The sequence below is a fragment of the Canis aureus genome, chromosome 1 (assembly GCF_053574225.1).
Source record: "Canis aureus isolate CA01 chromosome 1, VMU_Caureus_v.1.0, whole genome shotgun sequence".
In the NCBI taxonomy this organism is placed as follows: Eukaryota; Metazoa; Chordata; class Mammalia; order Carnivora; family Canidae; genus Canis; species Canis aureus.
Genome location: NC_135611.1, coordinates 32097302 through 32111739, shown reverse-complemented (window position 1 = coordinate 32111739; position 14438 = coordinate 32097302). Strand labels below are relative to the sequence as shown.

The 14438-nt window shown below is 40.5% G+C and overlaps 1 protein-coding gene and 1 long non-coding RNA gene across 4 annotated transcripts in view; one reads left to right on the top strand and one right to left on the bottom strand.

The window, feature by feature from the left end:
* The window catches only part of LOC144312413 (uncharacterized), a 128918-nt gene that overhangs the window by 68769 nt on the left and 45711 nt on the right, over nt 1-14438 (bottom strand). Inside the window, exon 1 of one of the 3 annotated variants that reach the window (XR_013377874.1) lies at nt 1339-1490. The exons of the other annotated variants lie outside the window; for them this stretch is intronic. The gene's annotated coding sequence lies outside the window, so the exon portion shown is untranslated. Of the gene's footprint in view, nt 1-1338; nt 1491-14438 lie in introns of those variants that run through there. 3 annotated transcript variants of the gene reach the window in all.
* Nucleotides 50-14438, top strand: part of LOC144312436 (uncharacterized) — a 34956-nt gene continuing 20567 nt past the window's right edge. Inside the window, exon 1 of the long non-coding RNA XR_013377914.1 lies at nt 50-409. This is a non-coding gene — a long non-coding RNA (uncharacterized LOC144312436). The remainder of the gene's footprint in view (nt 410-14438) is intronic.

Sequence of the window (14438 nt, the reverse complement as noted above, 5' to 3'; positions counted from 1 at the left end):
CTGAGCAATACAAACAGATCTGAGGAGGACACAACAGATAAATTCAGAAAACAGGGTCAGCACGATTAGTTGATGTCAGAAATGATACTTTTCTGTTCCCCCGCCCCCTTCTGATTTATGCAGGACACAGTTTCTGATTTCCTTTGTTTTGCAATCCCCATATATTCCAGCTCGTTATTCAATACAAACGGCCAGACTGTTTACTGAAGGCTGGTGTGTCAGTTGTTGAGGGAAGAAGAGAGGGAGCAGGGCCCACCCCCAAAGCCCAGCTCCCAGCCCCGTGGACGTGGACGGCTCTTGGGGGCTCCAGCCTCCTCGGAGCACACGGAGACAGCCAAAGGTCCACCTCGGAAGGGAGTCTGTACAAGGCCAGTTTGCAGCGGCCTGACAACCAGAAGGGGACACTGAGGTAGGTACCATCCCCAGGACAAACATGCTGAAAATAATTATTCTGATCCACACACCCGGGCTAAGCTGTGAGAATGCTCTTGTAAGCGAGGTCTGCTTTAATAGAAACATAAGTATTATGCATTGCAGTCTATTATAAATTGGTTGCAATTTTCTCCTGACACTTTCTGAATTAAACTAGTTAGTATACAAAAAAATAATAATAATAATAACAAATGCCACAAAGCAAAAAGCAAACTCGGTGTCTGAAGGTTAATGATTGCTCATGAAAGCCACAGAAATAAATTATCTGCCTAGGGACACTGTCACATGATCAGCACAAAAGCTGCAACAGCCAAAAATGTTTATGTAGAGGAAAAAAACACCGTCAGCGTCACAGAACCCTTCCCCCCACAGCTAAATTCGAGTCCTGAGCCAGCCAGCTGCTCCTGACTGCTTACATTAAACTAATTTGTGCTGCTACATTGCAGCTGCTTAATTTTTAGTCTGAACTTTATCACCAATAAGTGTTACAATAACAAGCGATATGATGGTATCTCGGAAGGAATATCCATCAAGCCCCAAACAATGACAGCTTCAGAAGAGTCGATTGCAGAAAAACAAATTTACAAAAAAAAAAAAAAAGAGAAAATTAGCCCCACGCTGCCGCTTTCCAGCGGGGGGAGGGGCGAACTTTTAGTGGCAAAGGCTTTAAAACGCGGCTTTGTTCCGAAGGCCATTCTGAAATGAAGAAGGGGGATGATTGAAAAGGTTAGCGAGCAGGGGAGGAGTTAACAAGTAAGATGTGCTCTTGCTACGAGAGGGTGATTTGCAAGGTGAGAGCCTCGGAAGGGAGCAGGCGGCTTCCCCGGCCCAGGCGGCCCGCGCCCCCCGCCCCCCAGAATGTTCTGCAAACCCCCGTGCAGCGCGGGCGGGGAGTCCCCCACTTGCCCCAGTCCTCGTCGGTCGGCCAGCCCGGGCACTGCGGCGGACACGGTTACTTGCTGTTCCCCATGTGTTCCTGTCTTATTTTCCCAGCCCAGTGTAAATGCAGAACGTCTTCTTGGGGCAGAAACAGACACTGACCTGAACCGGTTTAAATTCCTGCCAAATATGCAGGCACTGTTTTTGCTACATTTTGGAATTTGGCTTAGACCGTGTGTCAGGCATTTACCCTCGTACTCCAAACTAGAATAGAGACCCAACAACTTGAAAAATAGAAGATCGGAAAAAAGCATTAGGAATGCGCTGAAACTTTTCCGTTATTAATTAATCTGAATATGATGGATGTTTTCAGTTGAGATCTCCCATTACACTGTCCTGCTGGCTGCTGGGGGTGGGGAGCAATTCCACTTCACCCCGCACCCTAATTACAAAAACAATTCCTTTGAAAGCAGGGGAAGAACGCCCATGTCAGCTATTTACAGCATTTTTTAAATTCTGTGGTTTTCAGAATTAAGGTTCAAAGTGAGGGTTATTAATGTTGAGTAATAAAGTAGTTTTTCTTGCACAAAGATACCCTAATTTTGAAAGGAAAAGTTTTTGCTGGAATAATTTTCTCCGGGCAGGAAGGGGGGGTGAAGAGGAGGGTAGGAGATTTAGACCTACCCTTGTTGTTTTTTTTTTTCTTTTCTTTTCTTTCTTTCTTTTTTCCTTTTTTTTTTAAAGATTTATTTACTTATTTGAGAGAGAGAGAGAGAGAGAGAGAACAAGACTGGGGACAGGGGCAGAGAGAATCTTGCAAGGAGACTCCCTGCTGAGCCATGAGCCCCACTCAGGGCTTGATCTCAGGTTGGGACCAAGGGGATCACGATCTGAGCCAAACCAAGAGTCCGTGGCTTAGCGGCCTGCGCCCCCCAGGCGCCCCCCACCCTTGTTTTTTCAACTTGACATCTTTACACCTCGTGGTCCCAGCTCAGGTCCTAAAAGTATTTTCTTTTTTCAGACAGCTGCTAAATCACGCTACAGGAGTGAGTCAGGATGCCATGGGACAGGGCCCTGTTTCCCTGGGTGTCTGTGGATGACCCCGCACTGTGGCAGGGTGACTGTTTGCAATTGTTCTGCAAGGGCCTGGCCCAGGGGACTCGCGGAGGAGTCTCTGGAGCCCATCAGGATGACTCTCCCCCTGTGCCAAGTGGGTCACTATTGCGCAAGGCGGGGCTTTCTCTCCACCCAGGGCTCAGCAGGATGCCTCTTTCTGCTGTTGGCAGGCTTTCCAACTGCTGGGAACTCAGATGCAAGCATCCTGGGGCCTGGAGGTGTGGCAGGGTGTGGCTTGAAGGAGGGCGACTTTTTCAAAGGCACCTCAGCAGAGGCAGGCAGGGAAGAAGCCCAGATAGAAGAACAATGGAAGAGAGACGGTCTGCAGAGCTACTCAATTTCTCTTAATGACCCAATCGGCAGCCCGTTTAGTAGCCCTTGAGCAGACTAACAAGACCTTCACCTTGCAATTGGAGGCCAGACATCCTGTCAAAACTCCAGTTGTGAAATGAGGAATTAATCTGATGGAATGTATTGGTGTATCTCATCTCCCTACTCTTGTTTTCTCAGAGCTGGACTAAACTGGTCCAACTGGGAGACTTTTGCAGGCTAATGAGTGAGGTCACACAGTTGGTAGGACAGGCGGGTCTAAAGACCTGGGTGCTGGTGGAGATGTATGTAAGCACACGTGGACAGCACATGTATGATTCAGAAGCAGTAGGTATGAAAATATTCTTTGCTCTCAAGCAAGCTCCATGATGACAGAAAGAACTTGCTACCAGCCAGGAATGATCTCACAGAGTTGAGCAGTTTGAATTGGCTACTTTCCTGAAAATCTCTAGAAACAAATCCTTTTCGATGTGGCCTTTTCCAGAATGGTGCCAAATTAGAGCAGACTCTGCAAATCCTGAATTAGGATCAGAATTCAGGAGCCTGGCTAATTTTACCCCTGTGAGCTCTATAAGCAGCAAGGCCCTGCAGCTATAGGTTCCTTCATCGTGTCTCTGAACTTCCCTCAACCCAACTTTGCTTTTTTAGCTAGAAAGTATGCCTCTCTGGCTTCTGATTGTCAGAGAGGTGGAAACAGTTAATGAGGTATGCTGTGATTTCCAACTCACAGCATTAACACTTATGGTCATAAGCTTGAAATACATCATTTTTCACAGAGGCCAAGCATGGAAAGTAATAGATATGACTGAAGAGTACAAATTATGTTCTGCATTTTTGCCTCCACAGGAGACCATAGGCCAAAGTGACAGAAGTCAGATACAACTACTCAGTATTACAAATGACAAATAACTTATCTTAAATGAAAGCTACTCACTATTACTATTTTTATATATTATATAATATTTTCCTCCTAAGATCATATATGATTTTATATGTCATCAAAAGTAATGGGTGTACCTGTATGTATTTTACAAACTGTAGATGCTCTTTAAACATAAAGAATATTTATATTATTTCATGTCTTCAAATTTTAACTGCAATCCATTCTGTCTTCCATTTGCAACATACATAGATAGAGTGTATGGATTGGGCAAAATAATTCAAGAAATAGGACTAAGTGACAAGAGTCTTCATTCAGTGAAGATATATTGTGTGTTTATTGTGGATGCATTGGGGGTGGAGTGTGCTGTACTGAAGTCATGTAACTTGAGAGACACTTTGAATAATTTCTTTCTGTTCAAAATATGTAAACATAGAAGTTCAAACCCCAAGAGGTTAGACCAAAAAAAAACAAAAAACAAAAAACAAGTAGCCATGATCTCTGAAATCCCGCAGTTGGCCTGCACTTGGCTTGCTGACTCCAATGTGGTGAATGATGGAAAAGATTAGATAGATGAGCCGGTAGGCAGAGCCGACTTATCCATCAGGCATACTTGGCCCATGATACTTTTAGGTACCCACAAAAACGTTCTGATTTCTTTTATAATCAGAAGAAAAGGGAACTTTAGGTCAAAGAATGTTTTCATATATGATATTAATACATTGTTGTACCAACATAATCATAAAATGTCATTTTTAATATTTTTTAATAGCAGAAAGAGCCAATGAGGGTAAAAACTGCCTCTACTAGTTTCCTATTGCTGCCATAACAAACTAGGACAAATTCAGTGACATCATTATCTTATAGTTCTGGTGGTCAGAAGTCCAACACAGTCTCCCAAGGCTAGGATCAAGTGTCACCAGGGTTGCTTATTCCCCACATAGAGGAAGAACTGAGGATCTACAGGATTCTGTTAGGGCATGGCACAAGCCCTACTGAAGTTAGAGGCCAGCTTTTATTGGCAACCCCTGATACTGTACCAGCTGGAGGAGGGGTGTGAGGAATCCCACCCACCTTCTGCACATGAAGACAGTGCACCCATCAGAGCATTCACTTTTGATCACATTTTCTAAAGCCAGTGCAAATGGCCTTGGGCAAATGGAACATGTTTGTCAAGATACCTCCATTCTGTTCACTGGATGTTTTCTGCTGATAGACTCTTGTTCCAAAGCTGGTTCTCTGAGGCCACAGCAGTATGATCTTAAGATGACCATTAAAAATCTGATGGACATATTTTCAGGATTAGAATCCTAATTACAAGAAGAATGTGGAAGGTAGCCATTCCTGATAGCTTAACAGACAGGATAGCGAGTGATATTTATGAAAACAAACAGGCTGAGCAATGATCCAACAGAGTTCATCCTGCTAGAGAAGACCACTGAGTTAAAACTCATTTCTTACTACCAGGGATTTTTTTCTGTATAATATTATGTCATTGATTCATATCTCTTTATTTTTCCTTTACAAACCCAGACACAGCCCCAGAGATGCTAAGTCCCTAGATATTTCATTTTTTAAATCAGATACTTGACAGGTAGAGACACAATCACAGTCAACAGTTTAAACTAAACTAACAGGCTGAGAACCTTTTGTGATTGTAGGTTCTAATTTCAACTCCCCTGTAATCCATTCCTCTGCATTACCATCTATAAAATGGATATAGCAATAATAAATCAAGTCATGAAATTATTTATAGGTATAACCACTGATGGGATTTTATAGCACTTTACACATATAAAATCCTAAATAGTCCAAGCAATAAAAAGTAACATTTCCCAGTGACATCTCCACAAAAGCCACTTTCTTCTGAATAAGTACCAACTTCCCACAGAGATGCCTAACCTGCACCAATAGACCTGCAATGTAACCCGACAGAAAGAAAGAGAAACATAACTAAGTCTGAATTTGAAAATTGGAATTTTATCACAATCATAATACATCTTACATTCTCCTTTTTTGTTGTTGTTGCTGCTGCCACATATTGTTTTTCTTACTATCACAAAGAAAAATATATCACAGAAAACTAGTTTACAGATAGATTACCAAAGTCTTTTGGCTGGTGAAAGATCAGGTTTTTCAAAAAACTTCTCCAAAAGAAAACTCCTTAAACTGTTCCACTGCCATTTAATCATTGGAGATTTTGATTATTTGCTTTATTTTATTTTATTTTATTTTTATTTTAAAGATACTTATTTATTTAGAGCCTGAGTAGGGGGAGGGGTAGAGAAGAGAGAGAGAATCCCAAGCAGACTCTACACAGAGCGTAGAGCCCAATTCAGGGCTCGATCCCACTACCGCAAGATCATGACCTGAGCAGAAATCAAGAGTCGGACACTCAACCCACTGAGCCACCCAGGCGCCCCTATTTGCATTATTTTAAAATGTCTTCATTTTCTAAAGCCTGATAGTAGCAAGTATAACTGCGGGATTCACTTTGATAAGTAAGAGAACATCAACAAAATAACAATGTGAAATGCATTTGGAATTCCTGGCTGAAGAGAATTGAAGTGGGGAGGACGTCCTTAAAATGAAAAGTTAACAACTGAAATCTGGAGCAGTTTTATTTTTAAGGGAAAAAAATTAATTCACCGTTGATGTGTAATTTGTACAAAGACAAGGTTTTAAAAAAAAAGTGAAAGAGCAAAGTCAGGAAGGTCAGGTGTTAAGTGGGATTTCAGCAGAGAAATTACATAATAATACTCTGGAAAGAAGACTTAAGTGAAACTGGAATAATGACATCCTAAATACTGTTTGGCCACAAACAGTAGAAATGTCTCCCTTTGTAATGCGTTCCACCTCGTCTCTGCAAGGCTGGAGAGGGAACAGAACCAACGTTGAACAGCAGAGAATTGCATCCAACCTGCAACAGCAGATAGAAAAGAAGCTGCGAATGTGGGATGTTGTTTTATCCCAAAATATTTTGTAACATTCCCCAGATTTTTTTTCCATTTTGCTACCATACTTGCCCAACCATGCTGGGGTGTTATGCTATTTTAGACATGAGTTAACAGGTCTCTTAGTTACACACATTTCCACATTCCAATGAGACCTATTAGATCCTTTCCTCCCTAAACCACCCCTGCCACACACACACACACACACACACACACACACACACACACACACCAGTTTTTCTCCCCCACACAAGTACCCTCCCCTCCACTCATTCTTCCTTGTTGTTTAACACTTCCCTACTCGTCATTGCGTCCAAGGCCATGCAAACCCACAGGACAGAGAAGGGGTTGCTACCATATGACGTGGTTGGACTCTGCAAAATGAAATGGCTGCAGCCAGCGAGCGAGTCAAACAGAGCAAATGGCAAGAAAAAGGGAAAGTTTACATGTAGCTGATCGTTAAGGGAGGAGATGGGAATGGCCTCAAGGGATCCTGCAGTCTTTGCTCTTCACCGTGTGTTGTGTTGGACCAGCAGCATCAGCTGGAATTGCGTCAGAAATACAGAAACTCAAAAACTCGACGTTGTAAGCTCAAGCCCCATGTTGGGTGGCGAGCTTAAAAATAAAATCTTCTAAAAAGAAAAAGAATGCAGAAACTCAAGGCCCACTCTGAGTCAGACCTATTGAATCAAAATCCACGGTTTATCCAGACACCTAGATAAATTGAGATGCACGCTAAGGATAGAGAAATACTTCCCCGTGTCGGTCTCCCACCACCAGGAAATGAAAGAAAGTTGTCAGTGGTGTAAACATTTATATCCAATAGAGGAACATTTTAATTTGCTATGATAACAGATTTCGAGAGCCATTAGCTTTAGCAATCAAGGTCTGATTACAATTCCCACCCTCTCACCTACTACTCTCCTCAGAAGTTACTAGGACTTTCTTTGCTGTACACGCAGGTTCCTTTTCTCCCTGAAGTTTCATGGCAATATAAGTACAGTCTAACAAGTAGGCTTTGGAACAGAAACTTGACCCCTCCAAACCCCCCTCCAGTAAGATATGTAATAGTACGGAGCATGCTCCACACTCCACCACCATCCATGAATCCCCTCCCAGAGGCATTTCCAGTCAACTTAAAATAAATTACTGAATGCATGTAAAAGAGATCAATTTTTTAAAACTTTTTATACTACGAAGTTGGGCTGAAAGATGTTCAGGAAACCCTATATCACAACTTAAAGGAATCAACTCTTTTCATAAAGCCAATCTGCCCTCACTACAGCAAGAAGTGTGGTTTATTGGTTTGTTTGTTTTTACATCCCTTGGATGTTTTATTGGAAAGTGACTTCCAGGATTTGGAAGTGATGGAAAGCACCAAGTGAAGAGATCAGGGCAGAGTTACACAAAATCACCTTTAAAAGGGGAGAACTGTTCCATGGAAGATGAGTCAATCTGAAAAGGGGTTCATTGCCAGGGAAAGGAAGAGTCCCAGAGACAAACAGTGGCAGGGCCCCTCCAAGCACACTGGGAGTGGCACCCTCCATCTCTCCTTCATCAGACTGTGAGTTTGAGCATTTCCAGTCCTACTGAGAATTCATCCTTACAATGGAACTGGATACACAGACTCTCTCTGGTCCTCCATTCACAAGATCTTTCCTATTATGGTTTGGATGTTTTAAGGTAACTTAACCCAATGCTGTACCCATCCAGTTTATCTAAATCCTATTATTCGGGCTTTGTCCTATAATAAATAAATAAATTAATTAATTAATTAATAACAAACAAACAAACATACAAATAACTGGATTAAGATCTGACTTTCCTTAAAATCTAGTACCAGCAAGGAAAGGGCTAATCATGTGGATTCTACTCTTCTGGTTCTTAATGCCCTGTCTTTTCACAATGAATGAACTACATAAAATATATATTGGCCTTAAAGCCCAGTTAAATGTGAGTCTCTTCATGAGAAAGAGACACTCAGCCAAGATGCTGACAAATCATCTTCCTGGCCTATAAGCCTGGAGGCTAAAGACAAACCGTCATAACGTAGGGCTCAGTGGCTGCTTTAGTAAGCTTGACAACAAACAGTCCTAGCTCCCAGTGACTACATCATTATTAACAGAGAATTATAATTCATCTTAAAGTTCTGTGATCCATGAAACTTTCAGGACTCCTTTGAATTATTTGTTCCTCATAGAGTGCTGGGAATGCCATGGGGATATCAAAAGACAATCATAAAGTCATTAAAGGGAGGGGGTTCATCCATCTATTTCTCAACAAATATTTTCTGTGTCTCTCCCATGTGCCTGGCACTGTGAGTGATGCCAGGAACACTCTGAACCAGGAAATAGACAAGCAAGAACGCACAGCGTTATGCATTAGGACCATCATAGAAGAATATAAGAGTAATGCACACAGGACAAGAAGAGTCCAAATCTTCCTGGGAGAGTCAAGGCAGTTTTCCAAATGAAAATTGTATTTGAGCTGAGACTTGAAGGGTAAGAAGGATTTGGCCAAGTCAGTGATTTGGAGAGAGAATCTGACTGGTTATGTGAATAAAAATGGCAATTAACACTGAATGAATGGCAAAGGGAAGGAATAGCTGTGACTCAGTTGGTAATTAAGGAATTGGGTAAGAATAGATCCTGTAGCCTTGCTACTAACGTGTGGTCTGCAGATGAACAGCATCAGCTGGGATCTCATTAGAAATACAAACTCTCAGTCTGCATCTGAATCAGATCTTCTGAATCAGACTCTGCATTTTGGCATGTTGGGAGAACTAGATGTATCTCCATACACTTAGGTGGTGAAGTCATTAAGGAATAGCAGGAAATGAGCTCATGGAGTAGTGCTCACAAGGGGTCATATTTGCCACACAAAAGGGTAACTTTAAGAACTTGAAACTAGAAAGATACTAAATTTGCATATTCACTGTGTCTCTAATAATAGAATGGAGAATGGTTTAGAGCTAAGTACTTGTCCTCCCCCCAAAAAAAGTCTGGGGTGGCTGGCTCAGTCAGTGGAGCATGCAACCCTTGATCTTGGAGTTGTGAGTTTGAGCCCCACGTTGGGTGTAGAGCTTACTTTTTTAAAAAAGTCTAAACTATGATAAGGACTGTGGAAGAGAGACTTTTAAGAGACAGACAGGACAAGAACTGATGATTTATTAGTCTGAGGAACATGACTCCCAAGTTTCTATATGGTGATACCATCCATATAGATGAAGAAAATGAGAGGTAAGGTAGGTTTGGGGTGTCAGAACTATCTCTTCCGATATGTTGAATACGAGGAGCTTTGTACACAGGTAGGTAGAAATATCTGCTCAGAGTTGTATATTTGAATCTGGGCTATGCAGAGATTCAGAAACACAGGTCCAAAAGTCATCAACACAGAGACTAATTGAAGCCATTGACAGACATATCATTTTCCAAGGAGGTTGTATAACATGAGAAGAGAATCCTTCCTCTTATTTCTCCACAGTCTTCTCTTGCCCTCACTATCCTATCATGAAAGTTCCCAGGGTAATGTTGCTATTACTGGTGAAAAGAGCAAGTTCTAAGTTCTGGAATGTTTTGTAACATTCCTAATTATCTCTAAAATATTTCTGTCCAAAATCCCATTTCATTATGTTTCTACCTTGGATCAGATGATTGTATATGAATCTGATTTTAAAATGCATACTAATGAGTTCTGGAAATTAATATATTTCCCTTCTAAGAGGTGTTTGTGCATTTTACAAGATTGTTTACCTAGCGCCTAAATCTAGGACAATACACCAAAGGATATGTAATTCTATGGTAATTTCCACCACCATGGCCTACTAAAAAAAAAGGCATTCTTGGGAAACAGATACATTTTTGTGTTGATCCTTTTTCTACACCACTAAATGGGAAGCTACTAGTGCTCCCTTCCCCCAACAAAAGGCTACTTAAAACTAGGGATGAATATCACTATCAGTGATGTGTGAGATTGCCTTTAAAAAAAAAATCCAGTGGAGCTCAAGGAGAGATAAAAATATATATACATATGCAAACAAGACTGGTCATGAGTTGATAATTGTCAAAGCTGGGTGAACAGTACTCTTAGTTACTTTTGTATATGTTTGAAATTTCCATAATAAAAGGTTTTCCAAAAAATACCAGGAATGTTGACAAGATTATACTTAACTTCCTGCTCTGAACCAGTCGGATTTGACCTAACTTCTTGCTTTGGACCAGTCAGATTTCTAAGGACACAAAGTAAATAACAGTTTTATCTTTGAATTGGCCAACAGTCTCAAACTATTACTCTTTGCTTAAGGCATTTTTGTCATTCCAATTAATCCAACATCATTCAACACATTCATTAACATTATACTTACTACATCTTCCAAATCATAATTAATAGAAATAAGACCAAGTATTTTATGGTGGTATAAATCATGAGGAAAATCTTCTCAATTATATAGTTGATGAAAAGCAATAAATGATAATAATTCTGCAAATTCACCTCAAGATGATCCTCAAAAGATCCATAAGGTGCTTTCATTTAATTTAAATTCCTACATAGCACATTGAAATGTCTCCAATATTTCAAAAGCCAAAGTTAAAAAGAGAAAATATAATGGCAGTTATGTCTAATTTGGCTTCTAATTTATTGGAGAGGAAAGATTCTTCATGAGAAATGTTTATAAATATAGTCTCGAAGTCTCTCTTAGTTTGCCATTTAGAAACAAATCAGAAAAAAAATATTTTTTAAATATTGAATTCTTTGTCACAAGAATTCCTAACATTGAGTAAGCAAAAAAAAAACAGTATTTATTTTTGATACCATAGCATACCATTAAAAATAATATAGGAATAAAGAATCAATAGGTGATTAGCCATCTATTGCTGTGGAAAGGATTCCTGAATCTAAAAGGGTGAGAACTAATTAATGCTGTTCTTCAATCCACACTGATATTCTCACCCAGACATACCTGAATCAATGTTATATAAAATAATTAATATGGGGATGCCTGAGTGACCCAGTCAATTGAGCATCCAACTCTTGATTTCGAATCAGATCATGGTCTCAGGGTCATGAGATTGAGCTGTGTTGGGCTCCTCACTCATGGGGACTCTGCCCGAGGTTCTCTCTCTCTCTCCCTCTCCCTCCTGCTCTAACTTTCCCCCTGCTCACACACTCTCTCTCCCTAAAATAAGATCTGTAACGAAATAATTAACATGACTAAATATAGTCTAAAAATATTTTATACAAAACTGGACTACTGCATGAATAGAATAGATTTTTCTCTTTATCATACCATTTGTTTGGGTCATTTGCCTGTTTACTCTCAGAATTATTACTGATTGTTCTTCAATCTGCACTGTAAGTCATGGGGTAAACTCTGTAAACTACAGTTCCCGGGATCCCTTTCAAACGGACTTCTTGTTAGGTTTTGCTAATGGGAGGCACTAGTGGGAGATGTGAGGAAGGCAATAGAGAGAAGCCAGAGTATTCCCCACCCCCCGCTTTCCATTCTGAATAGTGACTATATCTTCTGTCAAGACCAGTTTCCATCAGAGCCTCTCCCTCTGTGGTTCAGCCCCTACTAGTTAGCCCCTTCCTTTGTGTCTCTAGGCAGTGCCAGGTCCTACCCAGTGGTACCCAGGTAACACTACTCATGCCTTGATTTCTCCAGCTGTAAAGGGATAGAAGGTTCTTGCTATTCCTAATCTCTAGGTTGTCTTTCTTCCCCTGTCTGACTTTAAAGCTTTCCCAACACTTTTGAAATTATTTTCCCATAATAAATATGTTTACTGAAATACATCTGGTACAGGCTCTATTTTCCTGACTGGCCCCTGACTGATAACACTCTTCATCTTTAATTCTGCAATTTTATAGTCTTTTTAAAGATTTTATTTATTTATTGCAGGGTGAGAGCGAGCAATTCCGGGGGATCAGCAGCAGAGGGAGAAGCAAGCTCCCCCTGAGCAGGGAGCCCAATGCGGGACTCAATCCCAGGACCCTAGGATCATGACCTGAGCCAAAGGCAGATGCTTAACTGACTGAGCCACCCAGATGCCCCACAAATCTAGAGCCTTCTTTAAAAAAAACACAATATGTTTGTTGGCATCATTTTCACCTTAGAAAGTGATTCTATTTATTGTTTATGATCAACTGCTTCTTAAATAGTTGCAAGTATTCTTACCAGCAAGTCTATTGTATTGCTGAGTACTGATGAAAGACTATTTCCAGACATTTGGAAAAGATTTTTATTATAAAAATTGGTGTTGTTCTCTTTCACCTCACGTGTTAGTCAATAATTACTTATTAATTTCTTACCACATATGGAATACTAAAAATAGATTTTTAAACTATGAGCCCTTCCTGAAAAAGAACTTACGGACTTGCTATAGAACACTAGACACATTCATTGAAAAGGACTACGGGACATTAGTAAACATGTTTGCGTTACAACATAACATCTATCTACACCTTTACTTGCTTGTGCAATGACTGCATTCCTAAAAAGTTAAAATACACATCAAGTCAAAATATCATTTTGTTATGTAATGCAAAATATAGATGTTTATAAAATAAAACTTCACCCTTCCACCTCCTTCCCCCTTCAATTTGCTCTCAGCTTTGCAACTGTAGTCCTCAGAGGTGGATATCATTAACAATTTGGTGTGTATTCTTCCAGAAATTTTTCAATACATATATTAATTAATTTATTTATTCAACAAATATTTATAAGCATCTACCATAGGCCAGGAACTTTCTAGTTCCAGAAGATACAGAGGTGGACCAAGCTGCACAGAAGGTTTATATCCTGGCAGGCGAAGCAATGACAGTCAAACAAACACATGAATACATAATAGACAAGTAGTAACAGAAGCTAATAAAATAAAGGAAAATAAAGCACAGTAATGGGCAGAGAAAATAGGAAAAGGGAATATACAGGCTTTCTATTTTAATGCCTTCTGGAGAGTATGTCGCCCAGCAAATTTTAGGGGGTTTCCCTTGGATACAAATATTTAAATGGCTGGTAACCACCTCTTCTAGTTTCTTGGTGGAGGAAAATGATGTAGATAATCTCTTGAGGTTCCTTTCTGCCCTATCACTTTGTTATCAACAACTTCACAATTAACCACATAATTCATTCTATTTTTAGAAATCTCTTCAAAATTTAATATTTATGAAATCCTAACAGTTTCATGGTCCTCCCCTCATTCTCTTTCTATTCTAACAAACAAATTCTTTCTCTTTTGCCTGGCCCGCCAGCCACACAAATTACCGACTTGGGTCACACAGGTATTCAAGGTAGAAATAAATCAATAATATGTGTGTACTGGAAAAGCAATGCAACTTGTCTGACAGCTTCACTACACCCTTCTCAGGATCTCAGAGTGCCTGACACACCCAGAACTTTTTGTAGAAAGCTCCCCGATTCATCAAATGCTAAGCATTAATACAACCTGGCCATAAATTATGGACAGTGGTCAGCTCCTGAGTCTAGCAAGGGCAACTGTCTCCAGACCAGCCATCAGGTCATGCAGGACCAACATCAAGCCTCTGTCCTAAACTAGGTGCCTTAAAACCAGGTCCCACTACAAACTATTTCACAGGGAATGTAAATCCGAGGCTTGCAGCTCTGTCAGCAAACATAGAGCACTGTAGAAATGAACGTGCAGTAGATGTCATGAAGCAACGGAAGCAGCATGTAAGAAGGTGTGTGCTATCAAAAACAAATGGGTGGGAAGAGAGAGCCGAACTATGGACAAAAGGCAGGCAGCCTCCTACGATGATGCTTTTGGATCACCAGGTATCCTGAAAGCCTCCTTGGAGTATTGCTATATCCCAAACGCCAGGAACTTTCT